We start from the raw sequence: 11,774 nt of genomic DNA, 5'->3' as shown, positions 1-11,774 counted from the left end.
ATCAAGACTGTATTGTTATGTTGTCGAAATATCAGTAGATTGATATTGATCAGATTCAGTATTGATTTAGATTGATCAGATTCAGTAATGATTTCGATTGTATCGTGATATCGTTGATATGAATTAGATTGTGCCTTGTTCAGATATGGATCAGATTATGTATTGGTTTGAGTATTGATCAGAACAAGTCTTGAATTGATTCATATACTGATATTGTATTTATGCGATTGTCATTGCCAGACTGGTTATGGACAGATTGGAATACGAGACTTCGTCTTCGTCGGATGGAGTAGATAAAGGTATAAATAAATGTTGATTCGGGATTGCATAACTCGAGTTAGGTTTGACTTGAGTTTCCCAAAATCACATACTTTACTTTATTGCATTGATATTTGCAGATTATCAGATTGATATGTTTAGTCTATTGAATTATAGCAGAGCGAGAGCTTGAGTCTAGGGCAAATCAGCCTAGCCAGGGCAGAACCGCCGAGTCTTTGTCAGAACCGCGTAGACTCTAGACTTACGGTGTATCGATGAGCTTAGATGTATATCGACGTCTATTGTAGACATTCGATACAGCATACCAAAGTCTAAATTAGATCGGGATCCCTAGATTAGAATAAGAGATGAGTCGAGTCTTAGATATCGAGACTAGAACTTGATTTACAGATCCGTATTGATTTATGTTTCGTAGATTACGATTCATGTTTTATTTACCGATTGGTATTGATACATGTTATTGACTATGCTACATGTGATAAGATATAATTCATGCTTTTATGTTAATTCAGTTAACTGCATGTATACATTATTTATACTGGGATTTATTCTCACCGGAGTATCCGGCTGTTGTCTTGTTTGTATGTGTGCATGACAACAGGTGGGGCAGGATCAGGGTCAAGAGGATGATGAGAGATCGAGATTAGAGTGGTGATTCCGGACTTGGATGTAGACTTGGTTTAATACTTGAAATTTAGTAGTTAAACCTTAGACTAGTTTGAATAATTGTTGTACATTATTATACTTTCATACTGAGATGTATATTAGTTAATTCAATTACGTTCCGCACTTACATTTTAAAAAGAAAAAAATTTTTAAACCCTGTTTATCTTAATTGATAATTAAATCCCAAAGATGGTTAAGAAGATGATTAGCGTCCGGGTCCCCACAACAGGTGGTATCAGAGCGATAGATCCTTTAGATTGAGATAGAAGAGAATGTACGGGGTAGATTAAGTTTTCTTTCCTTGCATGTGATTGCTAGCATGAGATTTATTTTAATGTTGATTGACATTGCGTATGCTAGCATGAGATTATGTTTTACTGCTTTGAAATACATGGTTACCTGATTATCTGATTTGAGTTGGTATTATGTATTATTGAGTATGAATCAGATCTGATTCATGATCAGCAGTAAGATGATCAGAGAAAGATCGGAACAGATTTGTAGTATTTGAGTACTAATATTTTGATAAGCAGATATACCTCCACGGAGAATTCCAGAAAGGGGTAGTACGTCGACTGAACAGATAGATGTATCAGAAACTCAGATAGAAATACAGTTGAAAGAATTTCAGTTATTTCAGCCGCCGATTCTGAGTGGTACCGAGACGTCTGAAGATTGTGAAAACTGGTTTGATGACATAGAAATACTGTTTGATTTACTTGATTATTCAGATGAGCAGAGAATTAAACTGATATTCCACCAATTACGAGAGACTGCCAGGAGTTGGTGGATTACAAGTAAAAGAATGCTAGAACAGAGAGGTACAGTGATTTCGTGGGAAATATTCAGAACTGAATTTTATCGAAGATTTTTCTCAGTTTCGTATCGGGAGGACAAGAAAGCAGAATTTGAGAATTTGAGACAAGGCCAACTAAATATTGAAGAATATGTTGCGAAATTCTTTACTCTACTGCGCTTTGCTCCTAATATGATTGGGAATGATGAAGCTGTAGCGGATCAGTTCATCAGAGGATTGAACTCGGAGATAGTTGCATTAATGAATATGCAGCGACCTTATCAGTTTGCTGATCTTGAGTAAAGCGAAGAGAGCGGAGGCGAGTCTGATTAGACAACTAAAAAGGGTGTGTGCGATGCAACCCCAGACACAGCAATCCCCTCTCCGATTTGATCGCGGCAGCACGAGTGGAAAGCAAGATTTGCTGAAAGCTCGAAAGAAGCCATTCAAGAAGTTAGGGAGCGGACTGAGCGGTTCAACTAGCTCCAGTGGTTCCAGCCCAAGTTATACTGGAGTGTATTGCAGGATTTGCGGAGGGAGACATTCCACAGAGCAATGCCAGGGAGTGACTGGTAGTTGTCGTATCTGCCGACAGCCGGGACATTTTGCTAGAGTTTGTCCCCAGAGAGATTCCCGAAGATTTCAGGGATCTGGACCATCTGGTGGTAGTGACCGAGGAACAAACCCAAGAGGCACTTGATGATATAGTAGTGGCAGGTACTGTTATTTTATGATTAGATTGCATATGTATTGATATATACTAATGCATTCTCTACGATTATTTTTGACTGAGTTGCATTGATATATATGGTATCTGTTGGGTCTGTATTGCTGTAGTATTAATTTTTGTACCTTCTGGGAAAGAAAAATTGATATCAGAGATTTCTGTGAAATATCGTATACTACAGTAAGATGAGAATAAGATTTAGCTAGATTATGATGTACTTGTATTTCTGATTTGACCGCATAATTGATATTAATATGGTGAACAAGTACAGAACTACTATAGATTCCTTTCAGGAGAGTATAAGATTCAGACCAGATATGGCTGATGAGTAAAGATTTCACGGTAAGGATTCTAGATTCAGAATTCCTTTGATATATGTGTTGACTATGACTTGATCGATACAGAAAGGGACATATGGTATCCTTATGTATTCAGTAGATGTACTGAAGTCGAGTCTAGCATTGGCAAATTTGCCAATAATGTATGAGTTGGCTGATGTTTGCCCAGATAAGATTTCAGATTTGCTTTATATCAGAAAGATAGATTTCAGAATTGAATTGAGACCAGGTACTGTTTAATGTTTTAGAATTCAGTACAGAACGATATTGAATGTACATAATGATACAAAATGAATTGGAAGAATTAAAAGATCAGTAGAAGAGTACCGACCAAGAGTTACATATGATTTAGTGTTTCTCTTTGGCATGTTTCAGTATGTTCAGAGATATTCTGATGATTTCATGCTCGTTGTATCTATGATAGCTTGATATACTTACAGCATCTGATCGACTGAATCGAATATCTGAGGATTGTATTGAATACTCTGAAAACTGTAATTATTGTATACAGAAATTATTCAGATATGACTTCTGCTTGAAACAGATTGTATTCAGAATATGCGATATCTGAAGTTAGTATACCGATTGATTTTGACACAGTTGAGATCAGAATCAGTGATTGAGAATGATACCGATATCAGACATATCAGAAATATCAGGAATATCAGAAATTTCAGAAATGTCAGAATTGTCAGAAATTTATTTTGGTCTGAGTTGGCAGACTATCTTATACGATTGTTATTTTGTGTCTGCCTGAGTATCGTTATATTTTTACAGCAGTATTTGATACAGATCAATGTGAACCGTTGAGATTATATACAGTTCAATCCGAATCAGAGCTGAATTCGAGAATTTCAGTGAGTCAGAAATATGATCAGAAGGTTCAGAATTAGATTTCGATAATCAGAGCAGAGCATCGATCAGAGTGACAGATATGTGATTTTACTGTGTGAGAATGATTATCTTGTAATATCAAATGTTTCAGAATTGTACAACAGAATTTGATATCGATAATCAGAACCGAATACCAGGTAGGTATTTTTCTTTAATTTATATTATTAACTGATTGTTTATATCAAATAGTTCGAATCTGAAATGACATATGGTGTCAGAAACACACAGTAGTAGATTCAGTTTTCAGTTGGTGACTGTAAGTGTATGATATTCGAACAGATAGTTTTGATATGGACAGATTAAATCAGTTATGGCAGAATTTATGCTGAAATGTTGGCAGAATTGTACTGAAATGTCTGAATTGCCACTAAATGAAGACAGAAAGATAGAAATCAAAAGATTTATTACAGAATTTGTATATTGCTGACTAGACATGGGGAGTATACTTCGATGAAATTCGTAATGAAATTACTGTAATACTTTCCAGATTGTGATGTAATATGATTGTGATTGACAGATTGTTCAATCTATATCTATTAGTTTGTACCAGATAACGTACATACATGACCAAATGACACAGATCGATGTCAGAAAAGTGGTTAGAATAACTAGAATGCCGAAGTAGAGTATATCAGATCGTGATTTTACTTGATTTTGTGCTTTTGACAGAATGTATAGCATAATTTTATCTATTATTTATAGATTGACGGATAGTTGGAGTGAACTATCTAGATACTGGAAGATATCCGAGAACTGTAGTGCTGAATTTTAGCACTAGTAAGCTGATGTCTTGTCACTTTATGAATTACTATATAATGATAGCTATCAAATGAGTATTGAGATAGCCACAGATAAGACAGTGTACAGTGAGTACTGCAGATTTCCGCTGAATGAGAATGATATTACGGTGATATTTGAGATTGAATTTGATAACAGCTAATGATATTGATTTGGTATGAGCTGTTGATTGGTATATACGGATGTTGTATAGCCAGTATTTGCAAGTAATTTTATCAGAATGGTTTGATAGAATGAATTTGCTGAAGTAACCTCTATTATACATTCCTTCCTTCTCTGAATTGATTGCTTGTGATTTCGAGGACGAAATCATATCTTAGAGGGGGAGAAATGTAAGGCCCGAGAATTTGATTACCGTAATCTGAGTTTAATCTGAAATGATTTGGCAATAATTAATATGATTATTGATTTTTAATCGAGATAATTACGAAAGGGCTAACCGAGAAACGAAATGAGATCGCGTGTGAAAATCGATGTGCGAGGACAGTAGCATCGGCGCACATGCGCGACCGGATGCGCGCACATGCGCCAAACAGGCAGAAGACCTCACGCATATGCGCGGAAGATGTCGCGCATATGCGCGAAGCCTATGCGAGTAACTCCAGAGAGTCTCGCGCATATGCGCGGAGATGAGTCGCGCATATGCGCGAGGCGATGTGCAGGATATATGCGGAGACAGCAGGTCTTGCGCATATGCGCGATGTCAGTGCGCGCATATGCGCGAGTAGTCCAGGAGCCGGACAGTGCTTCCGGCGCATATGCGGGGATTTTGGGCGCGCATATGCGCGTGGCATGCAAAACGTAAGATTGCCACTTGGCTTATTGCATGAACGTGTATATATATATATATATATATATATATATACACATACAAACGTTAATCCTCAGAAGGAAAAAGAAAGAAAGGAACGGAAGAAGCAGCTTCTGCTTTTGATCGAGGTTTACGAAAAATCCGTCCGTCTGGTTTTGAATCCGACTTCAGTACTGTGTTCCAATCAACGCAGGCTACAACTGGACGTAAGTTTTGTTACGTTTAGACATGTTCTGAAATTATGATGTTGTCAGAATTAAATGAAATTCATATATGATGTTCTTGACATGTTAGACATCATAGAATCGAAGTCAGATTAAAGAATAGACTGTTTATGAAATTGTTATGAATTTCAGAGTTGATTTAGTTGAGATTCTATATCAGAATTGTGTTATTATTCAGATTATGAGTTGTACTGATACTGATTATGAATTCTGATATTATATCTGTGATGTTGAGATTGACGGGGTATCAATACTGTATTGTTATGTTGTCGAAACATCAGTAGATTGATATTGATCAGATTCAGTATTGATTTAGATTGATCAAATTCAGTAATGATTTCGATTGTATAGTGATATCATTGATATGAATTAGATTGTGCCTTGTTCAGATATGGATCAGATTATGTATTGGTTTGAGTATTGATCAGAACAAGTCTTGAATTGATTTATATACTGATAAATTATTTATGCGATTGTCATTGCCAGACTGGTTATGGACAGATTGGAATACGAGACTTCGACTTCGTCGGATCGAGAAGATAAAGGTATAAATAAATGTTGATTCGGGATTGCACAACTCGAGTTAGGTTTGACTTGAGTTTCCCAAAATCACATAATTTACTTTATTGCATTGATATTTGCAGATTATCAGATTGATATGTTTAGTCTATTGAATTATAGCAGAGCCAGAGCTTGAGTCTAGGGCAGATCAGCCTAGCTAGGGCAGAACCGCCGAGTCTTTGTCAGAACCGCGTAGACTCTAGACTTACGGTGTATCGATGAGCTTAGATGTAGATCGACGTCTATTGTAGACATTCGATACAGCATACCAAAGTCTAAATTAGATCGGGATCCCTAGATTAGAATAAGAGATGAGTCGAGTCTTAGATATCGAGACTAGAACTTGATTTACAGATCCGCATTGATTTATGTTTCGTAGATTACGATTCATGTTTTATTTTCAGATTGGTATTGATACATGTTATTGACTATACTACATGTGATAAGATATAATTCATACTTTTATGTTAATTCAGTTAACTGCATGTATACATTATTTATACTGGGATTTATTCTCACCGAAGTATCCGGCTGTTGTCTTGTTTGTATGTGTGCATGACAACAAGAATATGCTCAGAGCTTGTACTATTGACTATCCTGGTAGCTGGGATTCCAAATTGCCTCTTGTTGAGTTCACGTACAATAATAGCTACCAAGCGATGATTGGCATGGCACCGTATGAAGCACTTTATGGCAGAAAGTGTAGATCGCCATTGTATTGTGATGAGATTGGTGAGAGGAAGATGTTGGGTCCAGAGTTGGTCCAACAGACAGCTGATGTTGTTGTTGTTATTCGAGAGAGGATGAAGACAGCACAGTCGAGACAGAAGAGTTATGCTGATGTGCGTCGTAGGCCGTTGAAGTTTGAGGTGGGCGACCATGTGTTCTTGAAGATAGAACCTCTTAAGGGTGTGATGCGGTTTGGCAAGAAGGGAAAGTTGAGTCCGAGATTTATTGGCCCATTTGAGATCTTGGATAGAGTTGGTGATCGAGCTTACAGGTTAGCCCTACCGCCAGACCTTGACAGAGTTCACAATGTTTTTCATGTTTCAATGCTCAGGAAGTATATTGCGAATCCTTCCCATGTTCTTCGCCACGAGCCATTGGATTTGACGCCGAATTTGACTTACCAAGAGATTCCGGTCCAGACTCTGGATCGCAAAGTTAGAGTATTGAGAAACAAAGAGATCGGCATTGTTAAAGTTCTTTGGAGGAATCATTTGATTGAAAAAGCCACGTGGGAACCAGAGGATGAGATAAAAGAGAAGTATCCTGACTTGTTTGTGCAGTGACGTCAATTTCGAGGACGAAATTCCTCTAAGGAGGGGAGATTCTAATAGCCAAGCCATGTGTACGGTATGGTTTAAGTTTTCGTATGTTTATGGATTATCTGGTTTAGATGTTAAGAGTTGTGAGTGATTATGGGTCATAGTATTATTGGTTATTATTGTTTTGTGGCATTGTTGATATTAGTTGATGGTAGTTGTATTGTATCAGCGTTGCGATTCGATCTTTGTTGCGTAGAGTTGGTTGTTGGATACAGAGGTGACCGCACCCGCGGTTTCATGGTTCAGAGTTTCGATTGTTTTTCCAATAGCTGCACCGCACCCGCGGTCATTTGAGCACAGCACCCGCGGTATGGTCACCGCACCCGCGCTGTAAAGGTTACCGCACCCGCGGTCGTCATGTTTGGATTTTGGTTGGAATGCCGAAGGCATAGCGCACCCGCGGTGCATGTTGCAGCGCACCCGCAGTGCATGAACAGTAGAAGCGTGTTTTCGGATTTTAAGTGAGTTAAATGGGTGAGTTTGATTCATTTCCCTCATTTCCTTCCCCTCATTCTCGATTCTTCTCTCAAGGGAGAATAGGGTTTCCACATTCCTCCATTTCCTTCCTTTGATTCTTGCATCTTGGTGGCTTTTTGTTGTGAGATCAAGGTTTACTTGGGTTCAAGGAAGCTAAGGTAAGCTTTTGGTATAGTTTATTCTTGGTTTTGGTGTTGAAAGAAATCATGGGTTTGGTGATTGTGTTGGTTTTATGGATTAATTGTTATGGGTTTATGATTATTGAGATGTTGATGGTGTATTTCATGATTTATTGTTGTAGGTTGTGTACCAAGAGATTGTAAGTGGTTCCAAGTGGTTGTAAGTGGAATTTCATTCCTTGTGCTCACATGATAATATATGTATGGTGTTTCAATGGTTTTAATGTGCTATTCCCTTCATTTGATTCGTGTTATGTATTGATACACTTTGTTGTATATTATGGAGGCAATTTTATGTCTCAATTGTGAAAAAGGGAATACAAGAGAAAAGAGTCTTCAAAGTGTTTGATTTAATGCCAAAGAGATAATTCAAATGATTTATGGACTGATAGATACATAGTCAGAGATTGAATGCAATTAGTTGATGAACGACCATAGGCTTATATCCCTCAGAGTTATCGATGTATATCAATGGGATATAGGTACAGAGACAGAGATACTATATAGATATCAATCCAACAGAGAAAAAAGAAATATCATCTTATTGTTATATTATGCTATGTTATTCATGTTTCAAGAGTTGATGGTATTTAATGATTTCAAAGCCATGTTTTACAGAGTATGATATATGTATCCATTGCTATGTAAGACTTCCACTTGCTGAGTTTTATACTCATTTCAGTTATTTCATGTGATGCAGATAAGAGCGACGGGCCGGAACGTTGATTGTGGGCCGGAGTCATATGCATATAGAGAAGAAAGGAAGAAGTTATTTTGCTAGCATTTTGACATGATCACAAAAATGATATTTTGTATTTTGTTGTATCATTTGATTGATCATGTATATAATTTTGATTATACATTGACATGTATTTTAAATCCTTCTTTCTTTTTAGAAAATTTTAAATTCCGCTGTTATTTTATTAAAACCGGTCAGAGCGTCACACAGGGGCTGCTAGGGGCTGGTTCAGGCAGGGCACGAGAAGAAAACCAGAAACGTGAGGGATGTTTGAAGCGCACAGGTTGCTGCCTTCTTCAGGTGGCTCATGCGCAGGGTCCAGGGGCTGGGTCGGTCTGGGCTTTGTCTGGGCGTGGTCCAGGGAAGGTTAGGGTCATGGCTGGTCGGTGGTTAGATGGCTGGAAGAGCCCTAGGCTAGTAAAGATTCCTAGTGTAGTTAGAACTCCTCACGTACACACACATGCAAACTGGGCTGCTGTTCAACAGTTTTGTAAGGCCCGAGAATTGTATCCTATTAATCTGAAATGATTTTGGGATAATTGATATAATTATAGACGGAAAATATCGGACCGAGAAAGACGAGATAATGCATGAAAATATGCGAGGAACAGTAGCCCTCGCGCATATGCGCGGCACAGATGCACGCATATGCGCGACATGGGCAGAGGACCTCGCGCATATGCGCAAAGTGAGTCGCGCATATGCGCGAGACTGTACAAGCGAAGTCCAGAGGACCTCGCGCATATGCGCGGAGATGAGTCGCGCATATGCGCGAGCTGCCGAGAAGCCGAGCACCGAGACCAGTAGGTCTCGCGCATATGCGCCGATGATGTCGCGCATATGCGCGAGACGTGTAATAGGCGGAATGTGCCATTTGCCTTCTTGCATGTTAGTGTATGTATATATATATATATATATATGCACAAATTCTTCAGAAATGGAGGAAAGAAGAATCGAGAAATCCGTCTATCTGATTTTGAATCCGACTTCAGTACTGTGTTCTTATCGACGTAGGCTACAACTGGACGTAAGTTTTACTACGTTTTGATATGATTTGAAATTATGGTATTGTCAGAATTTGATACGATTCTTATATGATGTTCTGGTCATGTTAGACATCGTATAATCGAAACCGGACTGAAGAATAAATACCATATGGAATTGTTATGATTTTCGGAGTTGTTTTGGAATCGATTTGATATCAGAATTGAATTATTACCGATTATGAGATGTTAGAATTGATATCTGACTAAGATGATATTGCTGGGTATATTGAGACTATGACGTTGTGCTGTTGAAACAGAATTTGATTGAATTCTGATTATACCCAGTGTTGTTTGAGTGGTGTATTGATACCGTACCCTCGATATTGTTATTGTCAGATTGAGTATTGACGGGCTTTGAGTTCGAGACTTCGACAGAGTCAGAGTATCAGAAAGAAAGGTATAAATTAATGTTGAGTTGGGATTGCACAACTCGAGTGAGGTTTGACTCGAGTCTCCCTAAATCACATACTTAGTTTATTACATTGATATTTGTAATTGATGAGATTGATGTTTATAGTCTATTGAGTTATAGCCACTGCATGTATTGACTACTGATTCGTTTATTCATTGGCTGATTCGCCTAGTCACCGGCTGATTCGTCTGGTTATTGGCTGATTCGTCTGGTTATTGACTGATTCGTCTAAACTTTGGCTGATTCGCTTAATTACTGGCTAATTCGTCTAGTTATTGGCTGATTCGCTTAATTCTTGACTGATTCGTCAATTCTGTGGCTGTTTCGCCCAGACACTAGTTATATGAATTATATCGATGCCGTTTAGGGTTGATTCATTCCTATCGACTGAGATTCGATATAATTATCAATATCCAGACATTGGGATCCCTAGGTTAGAGTTGAGTCGAGTCTGAGACGACGCGTTGTTTGAGTCGAGTCTGTGATGACCAGTTGATTTACAGTTTTATATCATTCATGTTTACTGATTGGCTGCATGTGAATGATATTTGCTATATGCTTTTGTATATGTTTTTATATGATTGCATGTTTACATTGTTTATACTGGGATTTATTCTCACCGGAGTTATCCGGCTGTCGTCTTGTTTTGTATGTGTGCATGACAACGGGTTGGACAGGTTCAGGGTTGAGAAGATGAAGAGAGATCGTGATTAGAGTGGAGGCTCCAGACTTGGACTAGAGATAGGGTTGGACACTTGATATTAGCTGTTAAACCTTAGCAGAATAAATGTATGCAGTACAGGACTTGTACTTTTATACTGAGATGTATATATGTGTTATTTCACTACGTTCCGCATTTTAAAAAAAAATTTAGACCCTGTTTTATAATTGATTAATTAGTCCCAATTATGATTAAGAACATAATTAGCGTCCGGGTCCCCACAAGTTTGTTGAGCGAGCATGGTTTAGGTTCAGGGGCTTGGGCTTGGTCAGGAGGGTGTCTAGATGGGTTGGCTAAGTTTTGGCTCGAGGTGGCTCGGGCATGGCTCGAGTAAATTAGGAGATGGCTCGGCGTGTTCGCAAAAGAGTCAAAAACAAAAATTTAAGAAGAAAAATTGAATCCAATGGTCCACGGGGGTGGCTCACGACTTGGAAGGGTAGAATAAATCATAAAAAGGTTATGTTTAAAATTTGGGGTCAAAATATTGAGTTTTGGATTTATTCGGGATTTAATCGCCGCACGAAACGCTAATTAACAAGTTAATTGAAAAGTCTAGTTTTAGGCTTCATAAAATTATGAAAATTTAGGTTTAAGCATAAATAATTATTAGAAGCCTAAGTTTTTAATTTGGGAATTTTATTTTAAGTTTTGGTTTAATTCGGGATCAAAATGCAGTAATACGACTTATTTAAGGAATAAATTAAAAGTCGTCTTATTTGGGACATGTTAGTGAAATTAAGAAAATATCTAAAACGGGAAATTTTACATCCAGGGGTAA

This window comes from Primulina tabacum, chromosome 12, assembly GCF_025594145.1.
Source record: "Primulina tabacum isolate GXHZ01 chromosome 12, ASM2559414v2, whole genome shotgun sequence".
Taxonomy (NCBI): domain Eukaryota; kingdom Viridiplantae; phylum Streptophyta; class Magnoliopsida; order Lamiales; family Gesneriaceae; genus Primulina; species Primulina tabacum.
Note: the sequence above shows the minus strand (reverse complement) of the source record.